Source organism: Limulus polyphemus, unplaced genomic scaffold (assembly GCF_000517525.1).
Source record: "Limulus polyphemus unplaced genomic scaffold, Limulus_polyphemus-2.1.2 Scaffold6034, whole genome shotgun sequence".
NCBI classification, from domain to species: domain Eukaryota; kingdom Metazoa; phylum Arthropoda; class Merostomata; order Xiphosura; family Limulidae; genus Limulus; species Limulus polyphemus.
This window is the reverse complement of record NW_013671644.1, coordinates 31,739-50,028: the sequence shown is the minus strand read 5'-3', so window position 1 is coordinate 50,028 and position 18,290 is coordinate 31,739. Positions and strand designations below refer to the sequence as shown.

The 18,290-nt window shown below is 37.0% G+C and overlaps 1 protein-coding gene across 1 annotated transcript in view; it reads left to right on the top strand.

Annotated features, from left to right (window-relative positions):
• The first annotated feature begins 17,634 nt into the window (after positions 1–17,634).
• LOC106473278 (metabotropic glutamate receptor 2-like) overlaps positions 17,635–18,290 on the top strand; it is a 32,306-nt gene continuing 31,650 nt past the window's right edge. Inside the window, exon 1 of the mRNA XM_022401739.1 lies at positions 17,635–17,685. The gene's annotated coding sequence lies outside the window, so the exon portion shown is untranslated. The remainder of the gene's footprint in view (positions 17,686–18,290) is intronic.

The window sequence follows — 18,290 nt, the reverse complement described above, 5'->3', positions numbered from 1 at the left end:
AAACTTATAATAGCTGGTCAGGAAGGATACTAGATCTTGTTAATATGATAAAGAAAGTACTAATGACTTCGTGTTACATTATACACGGAAATGTTACATAGTTAATATCAACTATATATATATATATATAATAGTCTAAACTCACTAAAGTTACTAGAAAAAGTTCCATTAAAACTTATAATAGCTGGTCAGGAAGGATACTAGATCTTGTTAATATGATAAAAAAGTACTAATGACTTCGTGTTACATTATACACGGAAATATTACATAGTTAATATCAACTATATATATATATAATAGTCTAAACTCACGGTAAGTTACTAGAAAAAGTTCCATCAAAACTTATAATAGCTGGTCAGGAAGGATACTAGATCTTGTTAATATGATAAAGAAAGTACTAATGACTTAATGTTACATTATACACGGAAATGTTACATAGTTAATATCAACTATATATATATATATAATAGTCTAAACTCACGGTAAGTTACTATAAAAAGTTCCATTAAAACTTATAATAGCTGGTCAGGAAGGATACTAGATCTTGTTAATATGATAAAGAAAGTACTAATGACTTAATGTTACATTATACACGGAAATGTTACATAGTTAATATCAACTATATATATATATATAATAGTCTAAACTCACGGTAAGTTTAAAAGTTAACTAACGGTGTTCGATACACTAAAGTTGCTTCCTATTACCTTAAACACTATCCCAAGAAATTAGTGTCTAGACGTTAAAGTTTTCGAAAGGCCGCGACTTGTGTCTGTAGGAAGGATATTGTTCGTGAACGTATTACTTGTTGTAATGACTGAAAGACGCACGCACGCACACACACTACTTACCTGTCAGGTTTTTACTCTGAAGAAATCATGATTTTCTAACATCATCGGCAGAGGGCCTTCGCTCGCCTTGTTCGTTCTCATGTTTCTTATAAACTTGACTTTTTTTTCCGCAATGCTGGCTGTTTATTAGTATTCTGTTGTGACTGTTTATTGTCCAATCATTCACTCTTACAAGAACTTACTGATAAAACCTTCATCCGTTATAAGCATGTTTACATAAATCATTTGCCGTCAATAAACAGCAAGCATTGACTGTTCCTTAATTTGTTTTGCTGTATTACTTGTTATTTGGTATTTATGAATATTTTCGAAACAAATCTATAACAAGAAATATTAATCATATAAGTATGTATATGTATATTACATCTTACAACTTTGTAGAGGCTTACCAGATTAAATATTACATATTACAACTTTGTACAGGCTTACCAGATTAAATATTACATCTTACAACTTTGTAGAGGCTTACCGGATTAAATATTACATCTTACAACTTTGTAGAAGGCTTACCGGATTAAATATTACATCTTACAACATTGTAGAGAGGCTTACCAGATTAAATATTACATCTTACAGCTTTGTAGAGAGGCTTGCCGGATTAAATATTACATCTTACAACTTTGTAGAGGCTTACCGGATTAAATATTACATCTTACAACATTGTAGAGAGGCTTACCGGATTAAATATTAGCTCTTACAACTTTGTAGAAGCTTACCGGATTAAATATTACATTTTACAACTTTGTAGAGAGGCTTACCAGATTAAATATTACATCTTACAACTTTGTAGAGAGGTTTACCAGATTAAATATTACATCTTACAACTTTGTAGAGAGGCTTGCCGGATTAAGTATTACATTTTACAACTTTGTAGAGAGGCTTGCCGGATTAACTACAAACAATGTTTCTTCAGCTAAAGTTTGAATCTCTGTGAATAACAAACTATACCTTCAGTGTTAAAGATAAATAAAATAATATTGTATTATTACCATAAAAACTAATTAGTAAACATGACTTGTATAGAACTGACCGTAATTACAATTCAATTATTAACCAAGTTTACTCCATAAACAGTCGTTGTTAATGAAAGTTGATGATATGAATAGAGCCTGGGCCACTACTATCTCTGTCGTATCCCAGTCGACCAATGAACTCTGATATTAGTCGAAAGGCCTCGTCGTACTTGATATCACAGATACAGTGTGGTCGACACATTCTTCTTTGCTTTCACTCAAGGGTTCTTAGAAGTTGGAGTAATTATTACGTAAGTAATCAATCTGTCCCTTACATTTCAAATATGCAAGGTTGGGCAATGAAGAAAAAAAATTCGCATATAATACCTACATTTACATTTACTTGAAACAAATATGACTTGTCTTAAAAGCATTTTTAACACTAAAAGAAAGCCTTTAGGCTTGACTCAAGTCGCGAGGATCTGTTATTACTTTAAAGTTACATCAACAGTAAAAATGAATAAAAAAATATTCGATAATTCCAAAGCTAATTGCAATAACAATATGAAAACGGTAAGTTCGCTTCTATGTCTTAGTTTTTACCCCCGATGACTGCAAAAAAAATGTTTCCAAACTCTTGAACAATGATAATTTTAACTTGTTCAAATAGCCCACAATGGCACAGCGGTATGTCGGCGGACTTATACTGCTAGAAACCGGGTTTCGATACCCGTGGTAGTTTTGTGCTTACTAACAAACAACAACAATTGTTAACGTAATATTGGTGTATGATGAGAATAGTTGAGTACAGCTTGTTAGTAACTGCAGTAGTGTGTTGTCTGTCACTCAGTCAGTAGACACTAAAATGACGTCACATAAGGAACGCTTAACGCTGCAATTTGTATTACCATGACGTCAGTGAAACGTGCGCATGCCACGAATCACTCTGTAGGCTACAACACAGCATGACATACGAACTTCAAAAGCAAGAAATAAAAATAATTGTTACTCTTAATTTTGGTTTTATTTACTTCTTGAAACAGAATATTTTCGGGGACCCTGCGGAAGTACATCTAGTTATTAATATATTTCGATAGGCCTAACATTTGCGACAAACCTCACGCAACTTGCGGTTTGCCAGCTTTCCTTATTTGAACAGTATTAGCATCTTGATATAAGTGCAACCGACAGGCCTAACATTTGCGACAAACCTCACGCAACTTGCGGTTTGCCAGCTTTCCTTATTTGAACAGTATTAGCATCTTGATATAAGTGCAACCGACAGGCCTAACATTTGCGACAAACTTCACGCAACTTGCGGTTTGCCAGCTTTCCTTATTTGAACAATATTAGCATCTTGATATAAGTGCAACCGACAGGCCTAACATTTGCGACAAACCTTACGCAACTTGCGGTTTGCCAGCTTTCCTTATTTGAACAGTATTAGCCTCTTGATATAAGTGCAACAAATAATGTTAGCGTCTTACAATAACAACAACAAATTAGTAAAATATTGTAACAGCCCTGCATGAAGGGCCCGATTAAGGCCCTTTGAAGCCCCCCCCCCATGCAATATTACGATGCTGGAGGCCCCCTTCCTAGGGTGAGTTATAATTGTGGCTACCTTTTTTGAGGCTCGAGGCCCCCATACAATTGCATAGGTTGCACCCTCTCTAAATCCCGTACTACCTGCATGCATACTTCAGTAATAAAACAACAACATATTTTAAAGTGATTGTCCGTTTTATCATAAATTCACAAGTTGATCGAACTTTTTTCAGTCCTGTTCACTTTCAGTTGTAAGAACAAAAATTCAGATCAATTACTACAAAACTTGCCGACAGTACCTGAACAAAAAAGTATATATGTACATATTCAAAAGCCTCATGTTATTAAAAGATTAAAACACTGAACCTCATATTTCATTCCGAGTGAATAGTGCCAGACAAGATTAATCGAATAAGTTGACGTCGTGAGCAAGATTTGTTTTGTTCATTTCTTTGTTTGGAATTAAGCATAAAGCTACACAATGGGCTATCTGTGCTCTGCCAACCACGGGTTTCTAAACCCAGTTTCTAGCGTTGTTGATATGCCACCGGGGAGTTTGTTTTGCTGAATAGGACGTAAATAACTCAACGTAAATGCTTTTAACTCCACTTATGTTATCCTTTAGCAAGAGCGAAAGTTATAGTGTGATGTAATCAGGTTTTTATAGACTATAGAAGGTGGGGTAAGACGGCCACCATCTTAACTTTGAATGGCGCGAAAAGCATAAGGTTTAAATATGAATTATTTTGTTGTTATTATAGTTAAAATTAAGATTGAAAATATAAACGTTATTTCTAGTAAGATTAAGATTAAATATATAAATGTAATTTGTAGTTAAAATTAAGATTAAATATATAAACGTGATTTCTAGTCAAAATTAAGATTAAATATATAAATGTAATTTGTGGTTTATATGTTTAATCTTAATTTTAACTTTTCATATATATTGAAAAATTCAGTTCTTGTGGTTGGGGATGTTTTATCTGGAAGTTTGGATGAAACAGATCCCTAAGATATTTAAATGCTCCCGATGGGGATCGGGAAGGCCGTTCGCCACACACATTCTTTAGGGCAATGGCACAAAAGAACGTAAATACTGAACATGAATAATAAATGTACCTGACAACTAATGTGGGATAACACCCTCGGGGGGGGGGATTACCCTAAGACACTAATTGTAAAACTCGCATTTCATAAAAGAAAATCAGTGAGCGTGAACTTTATTTTTTACGTCATATTCGGCTGTCTTTAGTTTGATACCCTCAAAGAGGAATTCCCTAAAATATTTACTTTGCAACTAAAAAAAAAAAAAAAATAGCAAAGTGCTTACCTTACATCACAGTTGTTCTAAAACACACAAAGAAAGATTAAGTCACTGTTTAATGATTCACATTCGCTCCAGTATGCACGTAGTCTCGTGAATAATATTTACATATATTTCACTCTAGATGACAGTACGTCATAAGTGATGATATACTGGAGTGGCTGTTTTACTTTCCTCTACTAGGGCCTAATTTGTTGTGTTAGCAAAGTTTAATACTAAGATTACCTTTCTGTCAGTTCTATGTTTTATAAACTAACACAGGTTTTTAATATTTCTGAAATAACGAAGATATGTTTTTACGAACGCTTCCTTTATTAGGCCCTATATAGAGAGTTAAGTACGTTATATTGAAACGATATTGAATATGCAACTCAGCAATTTCCACGACAACCACAGCCAATATGAAGTCGGGTGGAACATGATTTATTAGAAATACATGTTAACATTGTTTGGCATTCGTGGTTGTGTGATGCCACCAAAAGTTGGTCGCTCTTAGGAAGAGTATGTAACAGCCCTTCCCGATACAAATATTAATATACTAAAATCAAAAAGATGGGTTTAGAACGGGAATATTCCTTGTATTTAATAGCATTGGAAAACAAAAGAATATGTATCAACTTCGGGCACCAGGACCATCCACAAAAAAACCTTCAACAAAGTAATACCTCAGCCCTGGTAAGCAAAGTGCTCCATCTTGTGACAGATGATAAGTTCAGTGGCAAAAGCTGTCCACGTGCCCCTGGCAATAGCACGCAACATAATAAGGAAGGATTTCCGTCTGGAAAAACGACAAAAGACACATGTATATAAATTGTATTCCACAACATATTTGTTCAATCGTCGCATACCCCAAGCAGCTACAGAATGAAATGATTATTCCACACGAGGACGCACTAGTCAAATTGCGAGACACAGCGCTTATGGGTTTTTGAAATGGGTGCTGAGAAACTGTCGCCCTTGTATGCTAGATAGATTATGGAAAGTCATCACGGAGGGCTTGTTTGCTTTGGACATGACAACACTGCGATGGAACCCTTTGCAATGGAAACTACGCTATTGGTTTGCTGTCAAGATGCACGGTCATCAGATGAAGCATGACCGGACGTGGTGAGCCTCCAAAATAATTTTAACATAAAGTAATTAACACCTCCGTGTTTTTATTTATTGTTAGTATTATATTTTTGTTCTTTGTTTGTAGTTAAGCACAAAGCTCCACAATTGGTTTATCTGCCTACCGCGGGTATCGAAACCTGATTTCTAGCTGTATAAGTCCACAGACATGTCGCTGTGCCACTGGGATGGGAAGTTAGTGTTATCTATTACTTGTCAGCGCAGTTTCCGTGTTCTTTATGACAGTCCTTAACTATAACCTTTGGGTACTACAATTTTGTTAGGATTTCGCCAGAAAAAAAATATTAAACATAAATTATTTTAATTTCTTAAGAAGTGATAGCGATAGAAAAGAAGGAACATTTACGTATTTGTTGAAAAACTAAATAATGTTTATAAATTAACCCGTATATTATACAAATAGTATAGAAACTCAAAAAATAACTCTTTAACTATTTTAGATCGTGTTCACATGTTTTCCTAGCTACAAAATAGTCATTTTTTGTGATAAATTCAACATCATTTACACGTGCTTTCAAAGCAACTGAAGTAAAAAAGTAAAGATTTATGTAAGCCTACTGATTGCTATTCAATCTTCACAGAATTCACCTGGAGTCAAGAAAATGCCAATTTGGATCTATTTGTGTGTGTGTGTGTGCTATATGATAGGGCAAACCCAGTTATGACCATTTCATCTCGAGAGATGTCAGTCTTCATGAAGTTCTTGTAGTCAGGTTCGTGTCCACCTGCGTGGCGTGGGGGCCATATCCCCATTGGATAGCTCTGCCCTCATCTGAGATGTATTCAGATTTTATACGTTCTCTACATTGTAACTCCCACTGACATGAAAATGTCAATATTTTCTGTCCCCAAACGAAGTCTTTGCCCCCTCATACCCCTCCCCCAACAAAAACAAAAATCCTAATAATGCTACTGCTTATATTGAACGTTTATTTCCATGACTTAAAAAGAAAAAAATCAAATTTCATCTCAGAGGAACACAACTTGATACAGACAGACGAAACGTTACGTAGTTCAACGACCTCGTACAGATGGACGCAACGTTTAAAACTATCAGGTGCAACGATCTCGTGCAAGACACTCGGTAAGTACTATATATTATTGTAACGTTTCAGTTGTCGCCGCGTAAGGTTGTAAATATTTATTAAATCCCATAGAAATAACCGACAGTTTTACAACAAAGGCGAACCGATGGACTGACTCTAGCCACCATCATTTCTACACTAATTACATTTTACACCACGTCGTGCACGTGTGGAGAATGGGAACAGTTTACGAAATACGTATGTAATTTAATGGCAACCACCTATTTCTCCATCTTAGGCCTTACTGAACGGACAGTTTGTTTGTTTGTTTGAATTATGCACAAAGCTACACAAGAGCTATCTGTGCTCTGTCCACCACGGGTATCGAAACCCGGTTTCCAGCGTTGAAAGTCCGTAGACATACCGCTGTGCCACTGGGGGGCCTGAACGGACAGAAAGGAGCGATTAAATGAAGTTCCAAAGTGACAGGATTAGTTACAGTTTGGAACTACTTCTTATTGCGCATGCAATGACATGTTATAAGGCTCAACCATTTGATAACTTCCTGTAGACGAGATTAACGTAGTAATGACACTCAGCTTTTGTTTTTTATCCAAACTAAACTTATAACCATTATTTCGCCCCCCCCCCAGTCGCACAGCGGTATGTCTGCGGACTTACAACGGTAGAAACCGGGTTCCGATACCCGTGGTGAGCAGAGCACAGATAGCCCATTGTGTAGCTTTGTGATTAACTACAACGCTAAACGTTATTTCCAAAACACACGTGTGGATCTTCCAACTCACTTTACTTGTAGTTTCTTTTTGTGTTCGTGCACGTCATCATCTTCAGTGAGCGGGACGTAGTGGCTATTAGTTAGTGTGCTCGGACTGTGAATCCGTGAGTCGTCGCCTATTACTGTAAAAACAAAAAAGTGCTCTCTACATTTTGGAGCCTTTGGAGTTGCTCTATAAGAGTAACGGTCAAACCCTCTTATTTAGTCAGTTTGTTTTTTGTTTGTAATTAAGCACAAAAACTACACAATCTGTCCTCTGCCCACCACGGGTATCGAAACCCGGATTCTAGCGTAGTAAGTCGGCAGACATACCGCTGTGCCACTGGAGGGAATTTAGTCAATCAAAAGTATCCCCAGAATTATTGGTTGGAGATAACTAGCTGTCTTCTCTCCTGCCTATCAATTCAATACTGGAGATTATACGTAGTAAGTCCGCAGACACTGGAGGGAATTTAGTCAATCAAAAGTATCCCCAGAATTATTGGTTGGAGATAACTAGCTGTCTTCTCTCCTGTCTATCAATTCAATACTGGAGATTATACGCAGATAACACTTTGTGTTGACCTGTGCGGAAATTCTGAAACAATCTCTGACAGTCAGATCCAAACGAAGAGGTCATTATTGCACCTGACCCCCCACCTCCCAAGGTCACCGACCTGAACAGCGATCAGGTACAACGGGTCCAGACTCGTTTTGTAACGCCCCCTAGCGATGCAACAGGAAGTCTCAAGATTTATAACGCTGAAAACCTTGTATTGAGAAATGCAAAGCGTCTGGTTAATGGTCTAAGTTTATAAGAAATTACTAATATTAATATATGTACAAAGTCGAAATTTCCATGTTTTTTCTTGTAGTTCCTCATATCCCCTTTGGCTCTTACGTAGATATTACAGTTGTGCTTCAAAACGTGCTACGTCGTCAACAGTTGGTGTAATTTGTAGAAATTAGAGTTCAACTTTGACCCCTCCACGCAAGATTTTGCTGAAATGTCACCACTAAAGCAAGGAAACACTTACTTTTATTTCATAATATTTGGGTAAACAAACGTATAAACGGTTTTTAGTGTACTTTATCGTCAGATTCGGTTCATGTTATGAGCTCACAGCTAACTAATATTTGGGTAAACGAACGTATAAACGGTTTTTGGTATACTTTATCGTCAGATTCGGTTCATGTTATTAGCTCACAGCTAACTAATATTTGGGTAAACGAACGTATAAACGGTTTTTGGTGTACTTTATCGTCGGATTCGGTTCATGTTATTAGCTCACAGCTAACTAATATTTATGTAAACGAACGTATAAACGGTTTTTAGTGTACTTTATCGTCGGATTCGGTAACATTTCATCCCAGTTCAAGTCCTCATTTAACGGACTGTCCTAAATGGTTAGGGCGTCGTGCTATAAAGAATCACGTGTCATTTAAACGCATCGATTTACTTTCGCTCGTGACCTGTGAACGAGATGTATTAAACCTTCTTGAATGATGGCAGACCATTTATTAAAAGTCAAGAGATGAGGTGAATATAAATACGTGTGATATAGTTGTGTTTAGCCCCCTTCCCCCCATGGTTCAGTCGTAAACTGCGGTATGGGAACAGTGCAGGTAGCCCATTTGTATAGCTTTGCGGGCTTTATAACGCTAAATATTGGTGTTAGATACCTGTGGTATAGGAATAGTGCAGATAGCCCATTTGTATAGCTTTGCGGGCTTTATAACGCTAAATATTGGTGTTAGATACCTGTGGTATAAGAATAGTTCAGATAGTCCATTGTGTAGCGTTGCGGGCTTATAACGCTAAATATTGGAGTTAGATACCTTCAGTACGGGAACAGTTCAGATAGCCCGTTGTGTAAAACAAACAAAGCTGTGTTTGTTTAAGGCTAATTACCTTAAAGTTACAGTTTTCGTTTGGCATTAGAATCTGCGTGCTTGGCGCTTTGACACATATGGTGTTGCCCCTGGTGACTCATGTTGTAATTACATTTTAGTGCAAATTTCTTATATTTCTGCGATCTATAGTTTTCATTGTTTTACTATTATTCGCCGGAATTTTAATATTTTGACTTTCTGCGGTGGCTCAGCGGTAAGTTCGAGGGCTTATAACGCTAAAACTTGAGGTTCGATTCTTGCGGTGGGCACAGCAACACAGATAGCTCATAGTGCAGCTTTCCGTTTAACAACAAAACCTCTAAGATTTACAGGAGTATTAACAGCTAGTTTTCGTTGTCTAAAACCGTAACTGGTAAGTCTGGAGGTTTATAATGCTAAAAACCGAGTTTCGATACCCGTGGTGGGCACAGCCCAGACAGCAGCTCTGTGCTTAATAACAAATACACAGAAACCCTATCGTTCCATTCTAGACGCCTGGTAGTTAGGACACTCGACTCGCAAACTGAGGGTCGCGGGTTCGAATCCCCGTCACCGAACATGCTCGCTCTTTCGGCCGTGGGAGCAATATAATGTTGACGGTCAACATCACTATACGTTGGCAGTGGATGGTTGACACACATAGCCCTCGTGTAGCTTTGCGCGAAATTCAAACCAAACCAATCCTATTCACGACATTAGCTACCATCTAATGTAGACTTAAAGCCTAATTAGTTACGTAAAACATATATACAAAAGAAGTTTTAATTAAATGGTAATATAACTTTTATTATTTTGTATAACTTTTATTATTATTATTTTGTATAACTTAAATGACAATTATTTCAGTGCTTTCTGAAATGCACTGCAGTGTTTGAATAAAAAAAAAGTCTTCGAAGTTAGCAAGATGATGACAAAACCTTGTCGAAACGTTGTACATTTGCTGTTATGTTAAACTTATATTAAAGTTTTTCCTTCATTACCCATTCAAGCCGTCTCCAAGCATTATTAGTCATCGAAGTTAGCCTATTTCGTACTTTTCAAAGTGCAAGCGATCGGCAGACATAAAGAAAGCAGGTTTAGAGTTCGAAACAAAACACGTTTATCGGAATCTCCTAAGTATATTTCAGACACAGAGTAAATCGCTCGTCGTTAGGCCAATATGTTTGTAAGTACTTAAAAGGTTTTCGTTTCGGTGATCCATTATCTTTCTAACACATCCTGCCAAGAACTCTTTTTTTTTATTTACAGTGGGTAATCCAGAAAATTGGTATTGCAGGCTATTATAATTTTTATTATTATAATTATTATTTATTGTTCTTTCTGCTACCTTGGCATGTCAAGAGATTAGTTTGGATGATTCATCATGATCACTCTTCAGGCTTTCAGTACATAACAGATTGTCACCTTCTGAAATCAAGCACACACACACACACACACCTCCTCGATGTAATAGTCCTGTAAAGTTGTGTTTTTAGTTGTCACCTTCTGAAATCAAGCACACACACACACACACACCTCCTCGATGTAATAGTCCTGTAAAGTTGTGTTTTTAGTTACACCTTCTGAAATCAAGCACACACACACACACACACCTCCTCGATGTAATAGTCCTGTAAAGTTGTGTTTTTAGTTACAAATGAGTAAAGACAGGATACTTTGTGTTATCTGTCTTTATTCAATTTTTTATGTCGTATTTTAGAAATCATGATTTTAATGTGCACAGTTTTTCTGATCTATTACGTGTTATTTTTCTGACAATAAAACTATTTTAGTTCCTCTTTGGTAAGCCTCCAGTGGCACAGCGGTATTCTGTGGACTTAGAACGGTAGAAACCGAGTTTTGATACCCGTGGTGGGCAGAGCACAGATAGCCCATTGTGTAGATTTGTGCTTAACTACAAGCAACCAACTCCTGGATAACTTCCATACCATTCTCCAACTAAAACTTCAGTTATCAGGATCCTTCTCCTTTAACTCCTCAAAACTTTTTTTGTTGTTGTTGAGTGTTAACGTAACACGTTTTTAACTCAACATATAGGCATGCTGTTTTAGTCCTTAAGTAAACTAAACTCTTCTGAGGATTGCACTCGGGACTGGAGGATATTAAAACTTCTCCGAAGAACTCAGAACTTTAGAATCATTGTGTAAAACAGCGGACTTACAATGTTAGAAACCGGGTTTCGATACTTACGTGAAGGCAATGTTTTCCTTGTAGACTGCTAACAAAGAACATAAAGACGTTCCAGCTTCTGCCCGTCTAAATATTTCTCAGCAGGATCTGTTTTGTTTTAGTAGAAAAAGTTGGAATTGACTGGGCTCTGTATTCGGTAAATTACCTCTCCAAGTGTGTCGTTAAGTGTGTCGTCATTTTTACCAGCAACTTCTCCAGTTACGTAATGGTAATTCAAATGTTTTCACGAACTTTCTTAAATGTCACAGACAAAGGTTTCTGTTTTGTGTCTTTAATTTCGCGCCAAGCTACACGAGGGCTGTCTGCGCTAGCTGTCCCTAATTTAGCAGTGTAAGACTAGAGGGAAGGCAGCTGGTCATCACCACCCACCGCCAACTCTTGGGTTACTCGTTTACCAACGAATAGTGGGATTGACCGTCACATTATAACGCTCCCACGGGCGAAAGGGCGAGCATGTTTGGTGTGACGGGGATTCGAACCCACGACCCTCAGATTGCGAGTCTAGCGCCCTAACCACCTGGCCATGCCGGGCCCAAAAGACAGAATAAAAAAGGTCTGAAAACTGTAGAAAAACACAGACACTGCCATTCCGGGATTTGGACAGTGTATTATTGGGACGTGTGTAGGATTATTAATATTGTTACGACAGCGGAAGTTGCGTGACGCTGGGAGCATGCGCGCTGGAGTTTCTAGAAGGATCATGACTTATCGAGGAACCCTGCGTATGTCCGAGTGTTTTTTAGTATATATAAGCTTGGCGAGAAAAACCAGCGCATTGCAGAAATAGATAGATATAGAGACAGATAATTGAGTCAATCGAGCGGTAGTGACGGTAATATAAAGTGTGCGTTTTGTCATCGAAATTGTAAACGTATTGACTATAGAAATTAAGTGTATTACAAAGTTTGTAACCAGAACGAATAAACTAGTGTAGGATTATTAATACTATTATTTTGTACTTTTGTTTCACTATTGTTCAGCCCCCAGTGGCACAGCGGTATGTCTGCGGACTTACAACGCTAGAATCTGGGTTTTGATACCCGTGGTGGGCAGAGCACAGATAGCCCATTGTGTAGCATTGTGCTTAACTAAAAACAAACTATTGTTTAACTTTGATTCTCTCTCTTCATATACAGACAGTGTACTCGACACAATTCCGCAAAACTCAAAACTGAAAATTTGGATGTACCCCCCGCATGGACCTAATGAACCCCCCATACCAATTTTAGAGAAAATTCAGCCACAACCTTCGAAGTAGTTACATGGACACAAAACAGACAACAGACAGTACTATTATATCTATATAGATATTGTTACGGCTCTGTTCGTTTGTTAATTTCCGGAATAAATTCTTTCCGAGGAACTTCAGCGATACAAGTCCTTTCTTAAATAAAACTAGTTTATTCTTTCTCGATACAACTTTTCAATACACAGAATTTCCACAGTCACTTTAAACTTAACAACCTTTATAACACACGCTATAAATCACAGCGATTCACACACTTTACTTACGGTACCTACTGTTCGCTTGACTCAATTATCTATCTATGCAATTCTATCTCTTCTTTTATTTGCCGGGCTTATATACTAAAAAAGGGGGTCGCCCCGAACAAACTAGGAAATTCACGATCATTCGAGAAACTCCTCGCACACGCCACCAGGGTCACGTGACTTCCGCTGTCGTAACAATATGTTGAACAGTTCCGAATGGAAAATATAGCCTTTATTACTCATGATTTAATAACAGAAAAATAAATTCGGAAACTTAAGTTTATAGAAACATATATAGATATAAAAATTCTGGTTTCATTCAAAATAACAGGCTGATAAATATTCGTTCATTGTGCTGAGTAAAAAAAACGACTCAAAACATCAAACGTAAAAAATATACCCTGCCAACGTATGAAGACTACTCGTGTTATTTCGATTAGCCCTTGTCCAGAGTCACTGGTGAATTCCTCGAATATAACTCATAAATTGAGCATCATAGTTTTTAGGCCTGATAAATCCTATAGGAATGCATTATAAAAATCTTCACTTCTGTTTCTAAGCCAGAGTTTTGTGATGCTTTTTAATTGATTCATTTTAATAATGTTTCTGTTCGATCTGAATAAATGATTGGTTGAATAATAAACTAGTTTAATATAGTACTGTGTTTGTTTACGCAAAGTTACACAACGGGCTATCTGTGCTGTGCCTGTCACGGGTATCGAAACACGTTTTTTTAGCGCTATAGGCCTTCAGACTTGCCGCTACCTCGGGTTATCTTTCGAGCTTCCAATTCCCTAGGGGCGCGAAAACGTTCAAACCTAAATACCTGCCATGATTTTTTGTTTGTTAAGCCACTGGGGAGGGGAGGGGGAGGCAATTCCGCCGCATCCTCCTTCCAGATCATTCAACGTCAATAGAAATGCAAATCATATAACATAAATATTTCAACTGCTTAGTCATCACAGCTTAAGTTGTAAAATTTGTTTAAGTGATTTAGTGTTTGTACACGATTACTCTTTTGCCCATAAAAAATAAACAATACATCTTTCTCTCTCTCTCTCTGTCTAGTCTTTTTTTTTCTTTCTCTTCTCTCCCTACCTTCCCCAAAATATAACCGTTTGTAAAACAATAGTGAAGGTCAATGTCATAGGGTGGCGACCTCTATCGCTCCGAAGACTAAGTAGACGTGCTTTGTTTTTATATTAATTTCACTTTCTTTCCAGTCACTGAGTAGGAATTATCTTCTCTAAGTTGTTCCCATTTTATAGTCATCTTTAATTGTATGCGTTTCTCTGGATGATATAGTAACGAAATTCTGAATTAACATGTTTGTTGGTTAGTCCTGGACCGTGAATATTCTATGCATGAGTAAAGCAATTCGTGACTCATGGAGGATGATGATGACAGCTATGAAAAATTGCCATGGTTACGGTCTGTGAATATTATACTATAGCAACGGGCTTGTTGCATGGATCATTGTGAGGGTTGTTTATTAATAATATTTTACAAAAATTACGTGCTTTAAACAAATCTGATTGGTAAATATCAGACTTGTTTCTGGATGGTTTAAGATGGATTATTATTATTTGCGATATTACACACTTCTATTCTTTCTTTAGCCCTTGTTGTGCCCATTTGTCTCTCTGGTAGTCCCCCTCCTTTTTTTTTTAACCAGCGTGTGTATCATCAAACAAAATAGACCCAAGGGGAAATACTTAAGCTCGAGATCTTCCACGAAGGTCTCTCGCTGTCCTAAATAATCCTACGAGTTAGTGTATAATAATCCCATTCGTTCTTATGTTGCCGCTTGGGGCGACACTAATGGTTTCATCACAGAAACAGCGACGAGAGTACAATTTTCCGCCCCCGTTGCTGCCTCAGTAATTTTTTTCTAGCCCATTCCATTAGAGGGCGTTTTTCTTGAATATTATCTTTTGGATCATAGTCTGAAGGGCAGCAACCTTTGAATTTTCTCTTCCGTAAAACCAAAGTAATAACAACCTATAGACATTTGGTCCTGATTACTTTTACAACGTCACATCCGGTTCATATGAGAACCGCTAACAAACTGGCGGAAGTGGACGGTAAATAAATGAAACACTCAATCAACTGTTTTGAATTGTACTTATCTGTATGCTCCTAGTCGGGTCACCACTTTGGACGTCATCAATCTGACGGACATTTTGAAACATCTACAGAAATTTAAGAACACAAACTCAATAATTTACGGCAACTAGGCGCAACCCCTAAGTAAACCACCTGATCGTCATAGCAACTAGCTAGCCAGGTGAGATACAAAATAAATGATCTAATTCATGACCTGACAAAATCTCTGTGTGTCACAGCATGTACCTTTAGCCCCCACCCAACCCCGAGTGGCATGGGATGGTCGGCGTTTGTATCTGACCCCTAGAACATGAGAATGTTTCTAGTGTGAATAGTGTGAACCATAGAACATGATAATGTTTCTAGTGTGAATAGTGTAAACCATAGAACATGAGAATGTTTCTAGTGTGAATAGTGTGAACCACAGAACATGAGAATGTTTCTAGTGTGAATAGTGTAAACCATAGAACATGAGAATGTTTCTAGTGTGAATAGTGTAAATCATAGAACATGAGAATGTTTCTAGTGTGAATAGTGTAAACCATAGAACATGAGAATGTTTCTAGTGTGAATAGTGTAAAACACAGAACATGAGAATGTTTCTAGTGTGAATAGTGTAAACCATAGAACATGAGAATGTTTATAGTGTGAATAGTGTAAACCATAGAACATGAGAATGTTTCTAGTGTGAATAGTGTGAACCATAGAACATGAGAATGTTTCTAGTGTGAATAGTGTGAACCATAGAACATGAGAATGTTTCTAGTGTGAACCATAGAACATGAGAATGTTTCTAGTGTGAATAGTGTGAACCATAGAACATGAGAATGTTTCTAGTGTGAACCATAGAACATGAGTGTTTTTAGTGTGAGTAGTGTAAACCATAGAACATGAGAATGTTTATAGTGTGAATAGTGTAAACCATAGAACATGAGAATGTTTATAGTGTGAATAGTGTAAACCATAGAACATGAGAATGTTTCTAGTGTGAATAGTGTGAACCATAGAACATGAGAATGTTTCTAGTGTGAATATGAAATAATCGATTCTTTGAAACAGACTATGACTAAACGAGGTTATAAACAAAACACCATCAGCCAATAACTTGACAAAGCTAACAATATACCACGTGAATCTGCCTTGAAACAATTACCTAAAACCAATTCTTCTCGTGTTCCACTGATTATTACCCATCACCTAAAACTAAAAACATCTACCCCGGATACTAAAGAAACATTTTTACCTCCTTCAACTTAATGATCGATTAAAATCTATTTTTACAGAAGTTCCTGTCGTAAAAACTTTGAATTCACACTTAGTTCACGTTAAACTTTAAACCGACACCAGGTGGAAGTCAACCTTGCAATGGCAAGCGATGTCAAATCTGTAAGTTCATGCAGGAAACGGACAAATGTTCCGATAAAGACAACCAAAAGCAGTTCAAAAATCACTAATTTCATAGCCTGATCTACAAAAAAATGTTATTTACTTAATCCAATGTCGAAAATACAATTTCCAATATGTAGATCAAACCAAAACAACTATATGAGAAAGTTTTAATAACCATAAATAAACAATAAAAACAAACAAAGAACTTCTGGTCACAAAACACTTTAACATGCCTGGACACTCTCTTGAAGACATTAAACTGACGGGTATAGAGAAACAGGGAAATTAAAAAAGCTTATTGGATAGCACCGTTAAATACTGTAACACCAATGTTTCGATACCCGTGGTGAGCAGAGCACAAATAGCTCATTGTATAGCTTTGTGCTTAATTACAAACAAACAAAATAATTCTTATAATTATTATCCCACTTAATTATTTTATGAACTTTACACACACCCCTTTGGCACAAAACTAAACCTGACCCAAACAACTCTAGGTTATGATTGGCTAGCTGTCAAGGCCAACTAATATTGAACATGCTGTTTACGTGACATCGACATCACATTTCATCACACTCATTAAACATAACCTTTTATTCTCCTGAAAAAGAATAGTAAACTATTCGAAAGAGCTCGAGTTTTGGGTCTCGTTTTGAAAAGAGTCAACAATGTCGTCCACCAGTCTTATGTGAAACTTTTGGGTACAGGTTGGTTTAAGAACCTGATTGAAGCTGACATCATAAACGTCTTAAGTGAGAACTTCGGTAACAAACAGTGAACATATATTAAATAAGGGTTCATCACGTCCAAACTGGGTTACAAGAAGCTGGACATAAAATTTAATCCCTTCTTGTATTTGTTACTACGAAAATTATTACGTTGTCTGCGCAGTAGCTAAAACAAGGTGAGAGCAGATGGTTGAAAAAGGAAAAAACAGATGAAGTTTGGAAGTGGGACAAGCTTATTCTATAGAAATTGGACAGGATTCTCAGTGTTATATGGATATTGGGTAAAATTCTTAGTGCCATATAAAAATTGGGCAGGACACTCATTGTTATATGGAAATTAGACAGGATGCTTAGTGCCATTTGGAGATTGGGCAGGATACTCATTGCTATATGGAAATTAGACAGGATACTCATTGTTATATGGAAATTAGACAGGATTCTTAGTGCCATTTGGAGATTGGGCAGGATTCTTAGTGCCATATAAAAATTGGGCAGGATACTCATTGCTATATGGAAATTAGACAGGACACTCATTGCTATATGGAGATTAGACAGGATGCTTAGTGTCATTTGAAGATTGGGCAGGATTCTTAGTGCCATTTGGAAATTAGACAGGATTCTTAGTGCCATTTGGAGATTGGGCAGGATTCTCAGTGCCAGTGCCATATAAAAATTGGGCAGGATTCTTAGTGCCATTTGGAGATTGGGCAGAATTCTTAGTGCCATTTGGAGATTGGGCAGGATTCTTAGTGTTACATGGAAATGTATCTAGTATTTCAACAGAAGTGTTTTCAAGACAACCTCGCCAGGTTACACCTACAGTTCAGACTATATCTGTAGACACAAATGAATAGTGAACAATCTGCATCCTTCATCTTCCCAAATT